Source organism: Cololabis saira, chromosome 22 (assembly GCF_033807715.1).
Source record: "Cololabis saira isolate AMF1-May2022 chromosome 22, fColSai1.1, whole genome shotgun sequence".
Classification (NCBI taxonomy): Eukaryota; Metazoa; Chordata; class Actinopteri; order Beloniformes; family Belonidae; genus Cololabis; species Cololabis saira.
In genome coordinates, this window is record NC_084608.1 from 18,984,780 (window position 1) to 19,004,341 (window position 19,562).

General features: G+C 40.1%; 1 protein-coding gene across 2 annotated transcripts in view; it reads left to right on the plus strand.

Moving 5' to 3' along the window:
- Positions 1 to 19,562, plus strand: part of nck1b (NCK adaptor protein 1b) — a 40,282-nt gene that overhangs the window by 7,850 nt on the left and 12,870 nt on the right. For both annotated transcript variants that reach the window (XM_061713979.1, XM_061713978.1), the window contains exon 2: positions 19,355 to 19,405. The gene's annotated coding sequence lies outside the window, so the exon portion shown is untranslated. The remainder of the gene's footprint in view (positions 1 to 19,354; positions 19,406 to 19,562) is intronic.

Here is a 19,562-nt window from a genome sequence, read left to right on the forward strand (position 1 = left end):
AAACGCCTCTTTTGTGCAGCATTTCCACAATTTTTAAATGGATGACTGCATCAGTGTCTCTAATTTGCAGATAAATTTCTTCCTTTGTACCATCTGCCAATGATCACTTGGGTTTTGTTGTAATTTTATTTTCCTGACATTGCACTTTTTGTTTATCCCAAATTTGCTGTGTACTTGAATGGGCGCTCTGATGAATTGTGGTGGATATTTGTCAGTGGTTCATTACAAAATTGGTTTAAGTTGCTCAACCTTCTGGTCTTGAGATGCTAAATGCTCTGTTATGTTATGTTTCAAAGGCAGCACGTTTTAATGGATTACTAACAATCAAATTTTGGGCTCATTCTGATAGACCACCATGGTATTAAATTTAGTGGGGTCCACCCTCTGTCTGAAATGGGGTATATGTTTCATTGAAACTGTCTCAAATAATTTATTTTGGTTTCTTTTTATTCGCATAGTCTGTATAAGAGGAGCTGGACAAGTCCCCTTTGATTTCACCTACAGTCCTTCTGAAAAGTGCTTTTGAAGCCTCTTTCCCTATTATACTACATGGCGCCATGTTACAAATTAGGGGAATGAGCAGGCCTGGATGCCGTCTGGAACGCATCCACCTTATAGCTGGGAGGGAATTCATGAAAATCGTGCACTTGGTGACAAGTTTTTGATATTTGGCATGGTGTTAGGTATGGACATAAGGTTTTCAAAAACCACCGCAAACAAATTAGGACGGCCCCCTAGTGGCCGGTTTGCAGAAAATTCAAAATGGCTCCCGCTGAAAAGACCAAAGGTCATATCTCAGCTTCTCTTAGTCCTAGATTGTTGTATCTTGTCACTTTCTCTACTTGTTTTGGTGCTAGGAATTCAATTCTGAGATAGATTTCCTATTTCAAGGTCATGTTGAAGGTCAAATTTAATTTTCAAGGTCATTTTTTGTACATAAAAACTCCATATCTCTAGAATTAAGTCACATAGAAAGCTTATATAGGGATCTAGACCCCTATTTTCAACCCCAAGAAATGTCATTTTCTGTTTATTGGACAGGTCACTATCGCTGTAGTGTCAATAATCTAATTGGGTGAGCATTATGGCCGTCGTTCAGGCTTAAAATGAACTCAACTTCAGAACAAAGCCACAACGAAAGCAAGTACTGGTGGAGTTGATAATATTGACGAGTGTGGTCGATTTGAGCTCCATGGCACCGCTATATCCCTGACTAACCATCTGACATGTGACAACATGGGGGGGATAGTGGTGCCTTCAGCTTCTGAAGGCACCACTATCAAGCTTCCGGATGACTTTGCCATTGTGCCGTATATAGCTGAATAGCCTATGCTGGGGAAATCAAGCTTTCATCAATTCTAGTTGGAACACCCAGACCAACTTTTTCTTAAAACAACCGAGCAGGGGTGCCTGACAAAGCATGGCTAGACCATGTCCACAAGGTCCTGATAGAAAATGATGGAACACTTCAAGATACACCAGTGATCTACTCTGGGTTCATCTCACATGGCCAAAGCCATGAAGATGTCAAGCATTGGGTGCAGAAACCCTCAATGCTTGTGGTCATGAAGGCAACAGAGTTTGTGAATCCTGGCCAGATTCCAGACATAGCGGATGACTGTCCTCTGTATGCCCAACAGAGAAAATGTAAGTGGAAGTTCCCTAATGAGGTTGGTGAATCAAAGATGGTGTGCTTCATGGGCTTCCTTCACATCAAGATGATGTCCCAAGAGTCTGGGCGTAAGCTGTTGGCTGGGTCTGGCTGGGACCGGGTGTTTTCCCTCGCAAAATTTTCAACACTGGTGTTGCAGCATCTCTTCTAAGTGGCAAGCATGTCAAACGTACACGGTATGCATACCAGCTTACTCTTGCCTGGCTACATGTACTCAAAATACAGGCATATGATGAATACTGCCAAGAGGGCTATGGGCCTCATGAAACCATGGAGATGTGGGAGAATCGACTTATGAGTAATGCTCCAACAATCTCTTACTGGCTGACAGTGAGAGACTACCTGATGATCAACTGCCGCCTCATCCGGGTCAGCGAGTGGGCAATTGGCCACTAACCCTGAAAGCTTGTGAGGATCTGTGGCCATGGTTATTGGCCTTTGGACATACAAACTATGCCCGCTGGATGCCAGTCTTCTTGAAAGATGGCACGTCTACCAGATACCCACGCATCAGTACATGAGGCTTTCATGGAGGGCAAGTTTGTCGTACAACGTGGTGAAAAGAAGTTCACATTAATGGCACTTGATCAAAGTCAGAAGCACAGCATCAAATTTCTAAAGGAAGATAGTGGATAAAAGGCCTCTATGGTCAGCAAGAGGAGAAGGAGATCATCGAGTTCTTGAAACCTAGTTTCCTACGGGCCATTGATGAGTTTGAGGTGGCCTGCAAGCAAGCTGGGCTCTGCCAAGGCAAATGCAGCTCTAATCACCAAGGTCTTCTTGTCCCTACAAGCCCGTCCTGATCTAGACATCGATGAATTCTTTGAGCACGAGAATCAGCGTGAGCCTCCATCCTTGTCTGAACAAGGCAAGCTCCGGTCAGGAACCAAGTCAGATATTCGTGGATGCCTACCAGTAATGCCTGGTCCTGGCCCCTCTCCATCAGCCAAAGAGGCTTCTGTAGTTGCTTGATATGGCAGCAGTAATACATATCATCAAGACCCAGCGTGCCAGAGTGTTTGGAGAGTACACTCAAATGCACTTGCTACCCTACTTGCGCAGCCTGATGACTGACAGAATGACAAGAGTGGATGCGGTCTGGAATAAATATATAGAGGCAAGTCTCAAATCCCAAACTCGTGTCAAGCGGGGTGGGACTGCAGGGTGTCGAACATGAGTGTCTGCTAAGATGCCTCTGCCAAAGGGAGCTCAATGGCAGAAGTTCCTCAAGGACAGTCAAAATAAAGACCAGCTGTTTCAGTACCTTAGTCAGAACCTTCAAGAGATCACAGCTGGGTCAGACTACCACCTTCTCACAACAAAGGCTGACCTTGTCCTGAGCAACAAACCAACGAACCTACAAGCCTTTTTGTTTGTTTTGTTTGTTTATGTATTTGAGCACATTGAATCCATGCTCCAAGGCTTACCTAAAGACAGTAGATAGTGATGTAGTGGTGCTGGCCATCAACCTGTTCAAGGAGCTGGGCCTCTCAGAACTGTGGATTGGCTTTGGATCAGGAAAAGCATATAAAGATATTCCAATTCACCACATCTCAGAAATGCTGGGACCTCAAAAATGCCAAGCACTGCCCTTCTTCCACGCATTCACCGGGTGTAACGTTGTATCAGCAATGTTTTGAGTTGGCAAAAAAAAAACACATGGAATGCATGGACAGCTTTTCCTTAAGTCACCAACACCCTCATTGAAATCACCCAAGACCCAACCAGCGTCACACTGGAATCAGTGCATATGCGACATCTCGAACGCTGGACTGTTCTAATGTATAGCAAGGACTGCAGTGTAGAGTCAGTCAATAAAGCCAGGAAGCTTGTTTTCACCCATAGTCTCAAGTCCCTGGATTCAATCCCCCCGACCCAGCACGCCTTATTCCAGCATGGCAAGCTGGAAGCAATCCCTCTCCAAAACTCCTAAGATTCCAGACCCATGTGATTGGGGTTGGGAATGGAATGCCAGAACCAAAGTGTGGGTGCCATATTGGACAGATCTGGAAGATGTCAGCAAGGGATGCGCACTTCTCCTTCACTATGGCTGTGTGGTTTCCTGTAAGGGAAACTGTAAATGCTACAGAGCTGGACTCCGCTGTACCACCTTTTGTAAGTGTGAGGGAGGCTACACTAATAATGAAGAGTGAAGTAGCTCTGATTTCATACTCTGGGCCCAATAAACAAGGCCATAGAGGCAGGCATTGTAGATTTTAAGTGAGTTTAAATATGCACAGCTGATGTTTTTTGTGTGTGTTATTTTAATAAAATCCTATTCTTTCATTGTGACTTAGTTCTGAGGTTATGTTCATCATAAAGCTAGGGTCTATGATCTTGAGTTTAAAAAAAAAAAAAAGACACCTACTCCCCACACAAACTCCCTTCCCCGTGCTCTGCCTCACATGAAGCTCCCGCCTCCGACACACGCCCTCTGGTACGGGAGCCAGCAGGACCAAAAACAAGCGCCACTTCGGCAAAAATTCTCTCTCAAATGTCCTTCGTGTTGCCGTACTTTGGGAGGCGGGGAGTAGGTGAGGACTGTCCAATCACTGACATTCAAGCAGATTGACCAATAGGCGCCATTCGGGTCTTTGCAGGATTACAGCAGATAGAAGAAATATTTTCTTTTGGTTCTTTTTGCTAATCATATTTCATAGGTAACACTATTGGGCAATAACAACCTTATAAATGATTTTGATAAAAATATACAATATGTAAAATCGTAGACCCTAGCTTTAAGCCTGAATGAATGCCACTGCACTCACCCAATGAGATTGACACAGTGATAGTGACCTGTCCAATAAACAGAAAATTGCATTCATTGGGGGTGAAAATAGGGGTCTAGAGCCCTATATAATCTTTCTATGTGACTTAATTCTAGAGATATGGAGTTTTTTGTGCAAAAAATGACCTTGAAAATTAAATTTGACCTTCAACATGACCTTGAAATAGGAAATCTATCTCAGAATTGAATTGCTAGCACCAAAACAATAATCTAGGACTAAGAGAAGCTGAGATATGACCTTTGGTCTTTTCAGCGGGAGCCATTTTGAATTTTCTGCAAACCAGCCACTAGGGGGCCATCCCAATTTGTTTGCGGTGGTTTTTGAAAACCTTATGTCCATACCTAACACCATGCCAAATATCAAAAACTTGTCACCAAGTGCACAATCTTTATGATTTTTGACATATTCCCTCCCAGCTATTAGCTCAGTTACTGTACGATAACTAGTTTAGCTTGGCTGGCTTAGCTCATGCTACCTATGACACTAATTTATAGTACTTTGTATTCACTCTGATCCAATCTGTTTAAACATCATCACAGGGTTAGGATGAATACAGTTGCCTGTTGGTTGCGCAGCCTACTGGCCCAAGTTCTTGACTCACAGACCAAGTCAATGCGGGTCCCAGCAGACCTCTGCTTGGAAAGATCCTATAGTCCCACTGAAATGCAGCATCAGAAATAACTCCTGCGTTGGCTTATTCGAGGGTCCTGTTTCTGACTTTTTGTGGACGTTGCATTTCAAATTTCATTTTTGTGACATCAGAAATTAGGCAGCCTTGTAGTAAAAAGATACGAACAACTATGTACTGTTGTTCATAGCTTAGAAGTCAAGACAGTGGTAAGTTTGTCTAAAGTTATGACAGCCAACCATTGGCTATGCCTGCCGTCAGTCTAAAGACCACGCCATAATGTGGCACAGAAAAATGTACCCCCTCTTCAGTTGTCATGGTCTATCCATGTAGAGCAAAATCGTATTTTTGTACCAGACCGTAAATATGTTTATTAAATAATGCTGCAGAGTAGAACATGGGCGTCAGTGGTCAACTGCAAACTAGGCTCACTTCCTGATTGCATCAAAGTAGTAGTGGCGATGTAGACCCTTGGTCGCCAAACCGCAAACAGTGGTCTTTGAACCTCTCTCTTACTTTTTTTTTTTTTTTTTTTTTGAACAACGATCAAAGATATTGCAACACTTTTTTCGCCCTGGTAATCTTTCATCTGGGAAAGATAAACATTGCAGATTACATACAGGATTATGACTTAATTTTATCAGATGATGTCATGTTTATGTTGTTGGAGTTATTTCAGTCTGTATTTATGATTTGTTAATTGGGGTGGGTATTGAGAACTGGCCTCAAATGTTTAGCGTACAAATGTTTTCACGTTCTCATCTCCCCTAGTAGCAACGATTTCTGAAGAGATCCATCAAATGTAATCAGACTGTGGCAAATGTATCAAAACATTTTCAAATGTGTAACCCCAGAAAACACAGATGTACAGATTTCTGTAACTCTTGCAGAAGCTTTTACAAACGGCTGCTGCTACAAGTTAGATCTTTTTTCTCAGTGGATGATGTTTCCTGTAAATTACCAATTCTCTCCAAATCAGCCTCTCTGTTATATAACAGAAACCAAAAAAATGTAGTAATTCTTCCTCTGTCTCATGACTTTACTTGGGCTCACAGAGTCTGTTTTGCCTTCAGGTTAATCGTAGAGAGTTTCATGATGATGATTATTATGACAATGTCTATATTTAGCTGCTCTTGCACAGTGAAGGCTGCCCACAAAAATTATCATTTCCTGTGGTTTTTAATGATAACGTTTTGAGCAGACCTTTTAGGAATGATGCATATCATTGATCATTTTACTATCTTCTTTTTTTCTGGTACTCCCCCCAGCAAGCAACCACATGAAAGACCCTATAAAAGGTGCTCCCTTTTATTAGTCATCCCTGAACTCTGTAATGGTGTATGATAAATTTTAGAATAGTGACGTAAAGTAATAGTCTTAAGAAGCATTGATGTAGACTTTTTTCTTTTAGTTTTAACCTTCAAAAAGTCTGCTTTATTTTTAGAATTATTTTTGTGATGCTATTGCGATAGAGAGAATTTTAGGCCTAATTTTTTTCTCCCACAATCTTCTGTATTTGATTTAAGTCTTCAAATGAAAACAGCCTCATTGAATTGGATGATTTAACTAAAAAGAAAAAAGTTGTTTCTTTGGAATAGTATCACATTTGACTTCTATCCACTGATTTAGTCAAAGTTGTGATCACCTGACTAGCTGTGCAGTGGTTTCTTGAATGGCTCAATGGCTTTAATTTGAGGATAAAGTCTCTACTCAGAAATGTTTGCATCCTGTATCTGTTTAGTTTTTTTAGTCCAATAGGTCTGATCTGTATTGGTTTCTCCAGTGCCTTCACACTTGTAATGTCTCCACCAAATGATGGCTGAATAATCAGTATTGACTGTGGCAGAGCTACTGAAGAGCATCATCATCAAACATTGATGCCAAGCTTCTTAGGCAGGTAGGAGTGAGGGCTGCTATAAACTTTAAGAACTACAGAACATTACTAACCAGACTAATACCTCAAATATGCATGTTCCTGAGTTTAAATCAGTGATGGAGTTAAACAGAACACATGGCATTGGAGGGATCGTATTAGGGCTGGGCGATATATCGAGATTTTAATATATATCGATATATTTTCAAACGCGATATGGTACGAGACAATATCGTTTATATCGATTTAAATTTTTTTTTTTTTTTTTTTTGAATGATTTTGATATAGCTTATTTTGTGACAAATTGACTTGAATGTTTTATTTGATATTTGCACAAATGTTTTGTTATTTGGCCAACTGTCAACCTCAGTGGAAAAGTCTGCCTGTTACTGTCTACATTGTATTAATTACACAGTGTATTTTAATTTAATTGTTATGCAGGAAAGGGATATTTGTTTTATTTTATTCAAGAAGCATTTTTATTCTATATATGCAGGCAGTTTATTTTTATTTCATTTGTTTTATACATTTTGATATTGTGCAGACCTCTGTTAATAAAGGAACCTGTGTGACATTTGGCACGAGGCTTTGTATTAAAACTGACTTTTTTTAAGGGTTTGCCTCAGAAAAAATGAAGCTAACAGAGATGCTAACAGAGATGCTATGCTATAATGCTTTGGGGGAAACCCCAATTATGGCACAGAAAAAATATCGATATATATCGAGTATCGCCATTCAGCTAGAAAATATCGAGATATGACTTTTTGTCCATATCGCCCAGCCCTAGATCGTATAAGTAATTTGACCAACTTGCTTAAATTATGGCTAAAGTCAGTCTGGACACAACAGCCTGAAGGTGAGAAGTTAAGCTTCCACATGCTGTAGTTTGGACAGTGTTGTAAATAATACAGATTTTATTAAGATTGACCTTAGATTTGACACCCACGCTTGTCAATTTGTCTACAATCGGGCCACATTTTGTTTTTTACTTTCTCCCTTCATAAAGTCACCAGTGTCATTTACGGCCAGGGTAGTTTTAATTTTTTTTCAGTACCGTGGTAAAAAAGTGAAAGTACCACGGTTAGACGGCATCCCCACCTTTTCTGTATCACTAGCCCATAAAATATTTAATGTTTTTATTGATATCATATAGGACTGAAACGATTCCTCGAATAATTCGAGTAATTCGATTACAAAAAAGGATTGAGGAATTTTCTCTGCCATCTGCGCATGTAGTTCAGTGCTTAACTTTTATTTTCAATCCACGCTATATTCTTCTGGTCCGTTCTCCTGTATGTTCCCCCTCTAACCCGGTACATACATAGGTTCCTCTAAACATCTGTTCCCGCTACAATTTTAACTAAAAGAAAAGGCAGAAAATGTCAGAAAATAAAAACGTAATAAAGCTAACTGGGTAGTTTTCAATTTTAGCTCTGTAGTCATTCATGGATAAAACAAACAGCACTGGTGCCTAATGTGCTCCAATACAGCAGGTCTCATAACTTTATTTTGAACACTGCCAAAACTCTAACTTAAAACTTAACTAGAACTTAAATTAAATGAAAGTTCAATTGAAACACGTGGGAAAAACACATAACCTTTTAAGTTATGTGTGTTATCAGGTGTAATGGCATTTTTAGGTTAGAAATAAGAAAACTTCTCGGTAAGATCCTTAGTTTTTTGAGTGAAGGCAGTGAATTTGTTCAACTGGTGTAAGTTCAGGGTTTTTAGATGCACAGCCATGAACCTACTGTATTATATAATTTAGTCTTAGTGATGTCAATTAACATCTAACATATTATGTATAACGAGGGCCGAAGAACATAACCTCCTATCTGCTGGTGATAGGACTGGTGTTTTTCACTTTAGATGACATCACAAGGTGGGCTGCACCTAATCAGCCTGTCTGTACGTTATTTCCACCCATATGTATAGAGGTATCCTTAAAAAAAAATTAGCATTCTACAACAAAACAACATAGTTTTTTGTGTTTTCCCAAAAAAGTGAAATTTTCAGATAGGAGGTTATGTTCTTCAGCCCTCAATATTTATAATTGCTCTTTAACTAAACAAAAATATGTTTTATCCGATTAATCGATGGAATTTTCAGTAGAATACTCGATTACTAAAATATTCGATAGCTGCAGCCCTAATATCATAGCTGCATTGCAATTGTTTTTGTGACTTGTTTTTGATGTAACAGAAAACTCCTGTACTTTTGACAGCAGGAATCAGCTTGATCGATCTGAAATCAGCTGTTGTATTGAGGCATGTAGATATACCAGTTATGGTGAAACACACACAGCAGTACTGGGATGATCATCCTGGTGCGACATGAGGAGGCTTACCGTTCTTCATGCAATTCTGAAACAATTACCTTAAACAATTCTTAAAAAGTTACCTAAAGAAGAGGAGCCACCTTGACCATGAACACAATCTCAATGTTAAATGGTATCATTTTCCCCACCAGCAACCATGTCAATCTGTCAGTCAGGGTCCTGCATCGGTGGCTCACTCTCATGTGTATTTCGTACCTCTGGCAAGGTACAGGCAGGCAGTCAGACTCCATCTGTCCTGTCTTCTCTTCACCTGCTGAGGTGGAGGGTTGATATGCAGTAAGAGCGGTTGTTTCAAGGGACTTGGATGTTGCCTGGTGATGAATCCACATAGCATTTGCAAATTTGTAGAGTTTGAGTGTAAAACTGGCACAATTTTGTGACAAGGCCTGCAAATACTGTAGGCTCATCTGAATGTGCTGGCATTCCTCTTTCATTGGGCTGAAAGCCAAAATGTGCCCAACTGGATGATGTAATATTCAGCTTTGTCACCAGCTTCCCTGTCTTAGCCGTCACGCTGTGCTCATCCACATGTGAGAGTTCTGTTAGTGCTCATGACATTAAAGAGGTCCTCCTGTTTAGGCATTCTGACGTGGCTGATTGATTCATCTGCCTGATTATTGTAGCTTGATGCCTATGTTGCCAGTATTTTATGTTTTTCTGCCCTTTTTGGGGGGAATAACAGCGGTAGCGATGTCATAACTGCAGTATGTGTCCTGTGACCGCGATGTGGTAACTGTGCTGTGATCAGGTAGTCTCATACCTCAAATATTATTATTTACGATTTATAGGGCTGTTCGATTTTTCCCAAAAATAAAATCTCGATTTTTTTCTCTCAAAATCCGATTTTCGATTACGATTACGATTATTTTGTGAATTGACAAAAGGCAAAGAAATTATTTCAAATATGCTGTTTTTTTATTGAACATTTGCCCCATTGGGCTTTAAGTGCAAACTTTGCTCTTATTAAACCAAAAATGAATGAATAAAGTGCAAAACTCTGTAAAATAAGTTAAAAATAAGTTTAAAAAAATATAATAAGATATAAAGTTTTATCTCTGAAAAAAAAAATCAGCACTTGAAAACATACAGTAAGTTAGTTAGTAGTTAGTAACTAAACTAACTAACTAAAGTAAGTTATATTTCCAATTAAATAAAACAAGACATTTTCTAATTAAACTAAACTGGGTCTTTGCATGCTAAATAAGAATGCAACCCATGAAGGAGGTAGAGGTGTGTAATGTCAGTCATTACATTTGCTATTCACATTTGCAAGTTTTTTGCAAGGAACACGAGCCGGTCTACCGCATCTGGCTTGAGGGATGCCCGGTGGCATGTTACAACGCCCCCTCCTACACTAAAGAGCCTCTCCGATGGGGCACTTGTCGCAGGTATTGAGAGGTATTTCCATCAATCATTAATATGGTATCAATCATTAATATGTGTGCAGACGAGGTAAAAAAAAAAGGGAAAAATCGATTTTACGATTTTTAACATCGTTCTAATTACATAATCGCGATTACGATTTAAAATCGATTAATCGAACAGCCCTAGTAAATGTGTATGTTTTTGATGAGAATGATGAAGATTTTTATATTGAATAAGGTCGTCATTATGCAATATTTCAAGATATCTGGCTCTTATCTTCCAAAACAACGTTCCTCGGTTCCCTGAGACTTTGTGCTTTGTGTACATTGCTAAGCAACATATATTAGGCAGTGGTTTTGATTTGTATGGGGTCCAGAATATCCTTTTGATGTTAGTCAAAAACAAAGCCTGAAACTTCTGCTGTTGGCTTTTGCTGAGAGTAAATCTCTGGTAGTTCTCAAAGGACATAAGCCACTGGCTATTTTCGGCTGTTCCTCACTGCTCAGTGTGATCCCCAGGGGTTGATGACCAACTGCTTTCACACAGTCATGACTGCAGCCTTGGCCTAAAGCACTGGAGGATGCCTAATTAAAATATTAATATAGTCTTGGAAGAGTATAGAGGAATAGTTTCTCTTCTAACGCTGGTGTTAAATCTTAAACTAGTCCTGAATGTCGTCTCATCCCTTTAACAAGACGCATTACATGCATCAATGCAAAGATAGCAGAACTCCTCTGAACTTAAGAGTCAAGCCTGCTCTCCATCAGATTGCATCACTTTCCCATCATCCGGTCACCCTTGTGTCCACACTTCCTGTCTCACAGCTGCTTTGCCAAGTCTCCCATGACCCCTTGCTGCTATCCTGCTGTTTTGTTTTGGGAGAATCCAGGTCAGCAGGGATGAGATGAGGTCTCATGGGCTTCAGCTCCTGTGGTTCGATGTGAAGAGGAGCCACAGGCGTGTATTTGTTGGTCCATCGCTGTCCTTCGCCTGTCGTCTTGTAAAGCAAACCTGCCCTGTGGCTAAAATGCTCATTTTAGTGTTAGTAGGAGGAAGTTAGTTGGAGCCGGAGGGGCAGAGTTAGCAGTGAGCATACAGAGCACATTCCAGAAAGCAGCAGAGCCCTGTGATTTTAGCAGGCTGTCACAGGGATTAGGTTACCCTGTCTGCCTCTGTGAGCTCATGTTGTTGCTGTCTCAGTGCTTCAGCAATCCTGCCAAGCAATAGTACACTATTTGTTCCCACAGTGAGGAGAGACATGGGTTTCTATTTGTTATCTCAGGCTCAGATACCTTAAACTGTTATACTGTCGGCCCATCTGTTGTGGCCTCACTTTTACGAAGAACAAAGAAGTAAATGCAAAGACGTCCAGAGAAAATTGTGCTGAATAACAATACCGTTTTACTCCTTTTCCCTTTCACGCATGTCTCTTTAATAAAATCCCAGCAAAAGTGTGTTCCTACAAAGTCCACTAGGTGTGCTCTTGGACTGGATCTCAGCTCATGTCTCTCCCCCTTTTCTGCAGAAACACACGAGGTCATGGCAGCAGCTGTAGACTGCAGGATGTGGTAAACGCAAGTCACTTTTTTTCATAGTAACAAAAGAACTCGCAATGTTGCACCGTGCATCTCCTTTACACCACTGAAATGCAGTTATTGTGGTTTTTGGTTTCACATTGTCAAGTAATCCTCTCAATTGGTATGGTGAAGGTATTTTCTAAAAGATTGTGGTATGTTGTTAATATGAAACTGCTTTGTTAGTCTTGAACTCACTTAACTCAATGATGGCAACACTGAGCTGTTACTGGTCCACATTTGGACACTCGAGGAGGTACAGTGGGGTAGCTACTGTACTAGTCCGTAATGCTGGATATTTGCATGACACAAATCAGCATCCTTATTTTTAAAATCTTTTTCTCTCTTCACACTGGAAGCTCAGTTCTGGGCTGTGACCCCTGAAATAGGCACTAGCCCATTAATAGTTTCAAAACTATTTGGGGGGAAAAGAAAAAGAAAAAAAAAGATTGTCATACTCTTTTTATGGTAGGCGTTATTTACGCCTCATCGAAGTTATGAGTGCAGGTAGGGCTGTTCGATTTTGCCCAAAAATAAAATCTCGATTTTTTTTCTCTCAAAATCCGATTTTCGATTACAATTATTTTGTGAATTGACAAAAGGCAAAGAAATGATTTCAAATATGCTGTTTTTTTATTGAACATTTGCCCCATTGGGCTTTAAGTTCAAACTTTGCTCTTATTAAACCAAAAATGAATTAATAAAGTGCAAAACTCTGTAAAATAAGTTGAAAAAAAGTTTTAAAAAATATAATAGAATATAAAGTTTTATCTCTGAAAAAAAAAAATCAGCAAATCAGCACTTGCAAACATACAGTAAGTTATATTTCCAATTAAATAAAACAAGACATTTTCTAATTAAACTAAACTGGGTCTTTGCATGCTAAATAATAATGCAACCCATGAAGGAGGTAGAGGTGTGTAATGTCAGTCATTACATTTGCTATTCACATTTGCAAGTTTTTTGCAAAGAACACGAGCCGGTCTACCGCATCTGGCTTGAGGGATGCCCGGTGGCATGTTACAACGCCCCCTCCTACACTAAAGAGCCTCTCCGATGGGGCACTTGTCGCAGGTATTGAGAGGTATTTCCATCAATCATTAATATGTGTGCAGACAAGGTAAAAAAAAATAATTAAAAATCGATTTTACGATTTTCACGTTTTAACATCGTTCTAATTACATAATCGCGATTACGATTTAAAATCGATTAATCGAACAGCCCTAAGTGCAGGGATGCCTTAAGTTGTACTTTAGAAGCATAGCTGCCAGAAGAGGATGCAATACTTTCAACGGGAATTTGCATCTATGATAGCACCACTCATAGCTCTCTGCAAGTGTGTGTGTGTAATGGTAAAATAAGGTCGTCATGTTATCAAAGCTGATAATATGGCAAATTGGCTAACATCCACCGACCTCCCCCCAGCATTACTGACTGGTGACGACCAGAGAAGTGTTAACTTCTGAGAGATTATTACACATTCCCACATATCCTTGTTTCCAATAATGTGCGCATCTGTTCCTGCTCATTACATATTTATAAACAGCATGTTGGCTTTGTGATGTATTGTGACCATTCTGTAGGACAGGATTTCCGCGGGATTTTAAAAAGTATTAAAAAGTGATAAATGAAAATTGCCAAATTTAAGGCCATTAAAAGTGTTAAATTCGCTGTCAGAGGTATTCTTTTTTTTTAAAATTGGTATTATTTTTTACCTTTTACATTTTAATCAGTCTATTTTATTGTCATTCACAAAGTGAAATAAATGTGAAACATCTGGTCAACATCAATGAGTCTATAAATCTGTTCTGTATAGTGTTCTATAGTTCAAAATCTGTATTAATGCTAAAAGGTCCGTGATTAACACTTAATGTTGTGACAGTTTTTTAAAAAAATCTGAAGGTAGTGAAAAAGGTATTAAATTGGTATTAAATTTAACATAAGGATTGCTGTATAAACCCTGCAGGAGTAATAAGTGCATGTATGCCTGTGTCTAAGTGAACACTCAATTTGACCCAACTGCAGCTTATTCCTCAACATTGAAATCACACAATCTTTTTAGTATTACTCTGTAAATCAGTAATTCATTTTAGAATTGTATTTGCAATACCATGATAACCGTGATAATGTGAAATATTTGATGAAGGTCGTCATTTCATCAGATCCTCAGACCAGATATATGTAGATATTTTAAGCCTCTAAGACTGAAGAATGTCATTCCACTTAATTTATAGTGTGGACAGGGTTCCTACAGACAAACTATAGTAATTTTAACTTTATATTTGAATGAAAAGTATAAAAACGATAGGAATGTTCTTCCCGTTTGCTGCTAAGTTGTCATAAGTTTGTATAAATATAGTCCATAATCAATATTGCACAAGTGTTGTCAATAGACACAAAAGAAGGAGAGTTCATGGCCTCTGCTTCCATAGAGCTACATCGATACTAAGATATTTATGATTAAATAGGCAAGTGCTAGAAGCAGAGGCCATGAACTCTTCTTGTTTGGGGTTTTTTTTTTACTTCAGAATTTCTTTATCAGTTGTTTCTCAGAAAATGACAGTCATTCTGATTAATCCTCAGTATCAGATTTAAGGATGATAATAGTCACCTGTTAGGCGAAAAACATCAAACCAGTATTTTGGGGATTTAGGCTGCTGAGTGTTCAACACACTATACTTGTAAAGGTTATTGTAGGACCATGGGTATATTTGCATAGCTGACTGACAGACTGCTTTATCTAAATTATAAACCAGACTTTTAACTGTCCCACACAGGAATAAGCAGGTAGAGATGAGATATGGATGGAGTTCAATTGACAATCATTTTTAAGTCTGACTTATCAATTGAAGTGGATCATTGTCTACCAAGTCTAATTATTTATATCTGTTTTAAAAGATAGAGCTGCACATCTGCTTCAGATTTGAATTGGTTTGTACTTCACCTATGCTGCATCTCACTAGAATACCATCTTAAATTTAGATCAGTAGGGTTTCCCCTAGGAACTTGTAACATGTGCATTAGAGCTGGCTGTTTTACTGCTCCCGGCTCTAATCACATGTGCAGCAGGTAGTCCAGAACTTTGTTGCTGTTACTAAAAACTGTAATAAAAAGCTCAATAGGTCCAATGATTTAATAACTGCAGACTTTTTTTTTGTTTTGTTACATCACTAAGTTGAGAAAATGGAATGTTTACGTCAGCAAGGCTCAATGGCACTGGAGGAGGTTGCTCTATTACACATCTGCTTTGGCGTATTTGCCGTGCGTGCGTGCGTGCGTGCGTGCGTGCGTGCGTGCGTGCGTGCGTGCGTGTGTGTGTGTGTGTGTCTTGCCCTCCCAGTCATTGAATCGATCGTGCAAATAGTGACTCAGAACCTCAAAGTTTCTGGTGTGAAGGTTTTACAGAGTAAGGACACATTGTCAATTTTTTAAATCTGTATGGTTTTCATAACTAACAACGAGTAGAAACATAAAGCTGCATGAGTTTAAACAACAGACTGTAACTCTATGGAGGATGGAGGCGTGTAGCTGACGGCTCGGGAATATAAAAGTTTCCATAAACACCAGTTGCCACCTAAATGGCAGAGTCATTAAAGTCCAGCTGTCTGCTTTGTCATACCTATAATTATTTTATAGTTTATCAAGTTGCAGTTAACCATGCTAACAGTTATGAAAACTGATATTGGTGCAGCTCTAACGTGCATATACTATTTCCAGTCGTATTGACTTTCGAAATGATCTTTATTAGTCAAAAAGGTGAATCTAAAATAAAACACCAAACAGTGGCAGTCCAAAAATAATCATAATATTCTTAATAAGATTGTAGTATTCTTCTGGTGTGGACTTGCCTGTTACTTCTGCCTGACAGCAGGGCAAATTGAGTGGACAGTGGATGCAAGTGTGACACCGTCTGAGCACTTTGACCTGCCTGACGACATGTGATATGGAGTGGCAAGTAGCCTAGGTTCAGTTTACAGCTGCACGAATAGCTTTTAGCATATGTCACTTATTTATCTTACTTAATCCACAGTCATAAATCACAGCGACATTAATGTGGGATTTATCCTCAAACACCAAAGACGTGGGGGAGTGATGGCAGCTAAAAGATGTGCCACTGGGATGCCTAGTTCTATGTTAAAGGAGGGGATGAGTAAGAAAGCGAAAAGCCCTATGCTGATGATTCTCACATGCATTGGCTGGAGGAGTGTAAAGTGGAAAAACAACTGTAATGGAGGGATGTTGCAAATGGAGGTCCAGCACATATACACTCTTGTCTCCCTCTTTGGCAGACGGCTCTCCAGCCCAGCCCAGGGAGTGGAGCGATTGTTGCCTTTGTCCAAGTGAATGAGGCTCTCAAGGAGAGTAAATCTCTTCTTTGTTTTGGCGTGCAACTCCTTTCAAGTCCCCATGTTCATTAATTTAATTGATAGAAAAGAGGCAGGCAATGGCATGTCATCAGACAAAACCAAAGTACACACCCAGATACTAATTGGTAAGCCCAGTCTTTCTTTTTTCTTCTTCTTTTTTTTTTATAACTTTATTTATAAGGTTTTTCAATATTTTTTAAGACAAACAACCCCACATATATCCCACCCTCCCCAGTTCCCACATACAAAGAAGATAATAGCAATAAAACATAATATGTAAACAAGAAATAAAATAAAAATTAAATTAAATTAAAAAATAAATGAATAAATTTAAAAAAAAAGTACACAAATAAAATAACATTAGTAATAATAACAGCAATAATGATGTTAAAATAAATAAATGGATGAATAACACATGGACGGTTAAGGGTTACACATTAGGCCAAACATTTGTCAGTAGTACAATTGAGGGTTTCCACACATCCGAGTAACACTGTAAACAAGACAAAAATAATACTACATCCCTACATCATCGAAAGACAGCATATGGACGAAGTCTAACCCTGCGTTCACACTGAAAGAGTCACGGGCGTCCCGACGCCAGCATCTCGCCGCTTGGTGCGTTCACACTGAAAGCGTCAGTGCCTGCAGCGGGGCGGCGGTGGGCGGGGTTAAAGCTGCGCTGCAGAACTGGAGGGAACAGTGGGAACAGCCTACACATCTTAATCTTCCTATTTCACCATAGATCACACTTTGGGACTTTGGGATAAGAGTGAGTTTGATGCTCCTTAACAAGTTTGGTCCGTGGATTCAACATCAACCGCCAGATCCCACTCCCGGTGAACCATAAATCCGCCTAGGCTGATTTATGGTTCCGCGTCACACCAACGCAGGCCTACGGCGTAGGGTACGCGGCGACGCACACCGCACCGCCTCCCTACGCCGTCGGCTACGCCGTCGATTTAACGCGGAACCATAAATCAGGCGAAGCTGCACTGCAGTCTGTGCGGTGAACACTGACACACCGGGTGACGGGTCGGAGCGGATTTGGTCATGATGTTTAAACTGTGTTTTGTGATTAATAAGCACGGGTTTTAATTATTTTTCGTTGGATCAATGTAGCAAATAAAATAGTTAGGACCATCCAGCTCCTCACCCATCAGATACGTGTTTCACTTGATCAGTTCAGGTAAAAACGGCAGTCAAACCAGCAAAAATGTCATTTTGCTGGATGAAATCTATTAATTCCTGATAAAATAAGTTTGTTAGTGCACAGCTCTGCTCCTGTAGCATGTGAATGAGTGTACGTTTGTGTGAACATGAAAGTACAATCTGCATTGAGGGTTCTCACTTCGGGAATCCCGGTCTGTGATTGGACGACGCCTCGGCGTCGCCGCTGCTCATTTGCATAAAGTTCAGATTTTTCAACTTTTAAATTGACGCGCCGCGCCCGCCGCCAGACGCTCCTGCCGCTCCCGCCGGTCCCGCCGCCCCCGCTGCCTCTTGACGCCCGTTTTTCATAGACAATGAATGGCAGCCAGACGCCTATGACTCCCGTGACGCTTTCAGTGTGAACGGGGGGTAAGAAAGGGGACCAGGCCTTTCTTCTTTTTTTTTTTTTTTGTTTTTTTAAAGTTAATTTTAATGCGGGTTAAGTCTTAACAACTGAGGATGCTTTGGATATTTTTTTTTTTAATAATAAGCATCATTAAGTTTGCTGTGAGAAAATAACAGTTGTTGGACACTTGGTTAATCATGCTGGAAGTTAGCTTGGCTGCCTCCGCTCATGTTTGCCCAAGATCAGGTTCTGCGCCCATCTCAAGGCCAGCTGTGACTGAAACCTAGACACTACCGCTGCCACAAATAAAAACCAACAGCTCCCTATCAATGAAGTCAGTGTCTGGTCCCTGAACTCGGCCGAGTGGGGGGGTTGAAACTTCATCCACTCTCATGACACCAGAACAGCTAAGCAACCACTTCAGTAATCCCTCACCCCCTCAGCGCTGATCCAAGTATCGACCGTGTGAACCCAAGACTAGCAGGGCTGCGCTAGTGGCTGTATGGATCATAAGACTTGTTGTTGTGAATGTGCTCATTGTTGAACATTGTCGCGCAAATTTCCACAGTGGATCATGCTTTTTTGAAATTACAATTTTCGATGGCCAGCAGAACCTATGCAGTACTGCAGAGGTTGTACAAATTGTAGGATTTTAATTTTTTTGGCCAGAGCTAAATTTAAAACACCGTTCATCATTAGGACACAGTGGGGGAACTTTATTTCGATGTCGAATCACTGCTGACGCACAGTCCCCCTTTATTTACTTCCCCTTTACAGTAATCTTTGCCATCCTCCTGGCTCGTGCTTGATACCCGACACAAAAGACAATCGTTGGACTTCTCCTGAGGGGAAGTCCTCCCTTGTGTAAAATTATGAAGAATGTAGATCCTAAGATTAGTTATTTACTCTGATAGCCATTGGTGTTGAAAATTGAAAAGAGAAGTCGTTTATCTGCTGTATTGAGAATACAATTGGTGGAGGGAAATTTTGTCTGACAAGACTAAATTGTGGAAGTCGGTGCTGTAATTTCTGCAGGATTCAGGCCTAGTCGCTGTATGTTTGGATAAGCTTCTCCACCTTTCTCTTGGCATGACTAAATACAACAATACTACATAGACAGCAACGATGTCTGTGGGAATAGTTTTAAGACTTGATTTTTAATGCTCTTGTCATTTCTGTTCTCTTTCCAGGTCCACAGAAGCATCAGAGTCTGTGAAGTTCTCAGCTTTGATGCAGAACAGGTACAATTATTCATCTACAAAGAGTTTCTAAATTTTAGTGTGCCATCTAACTAATTATTCCAGGAGCAAACGGCAGAATTGGGGAGTGAAATGTGTGTTAAGTCTGAGCAGATGGAGGAAAAATGATACTTGGGATCCATACTTGTGTAAGGTATGC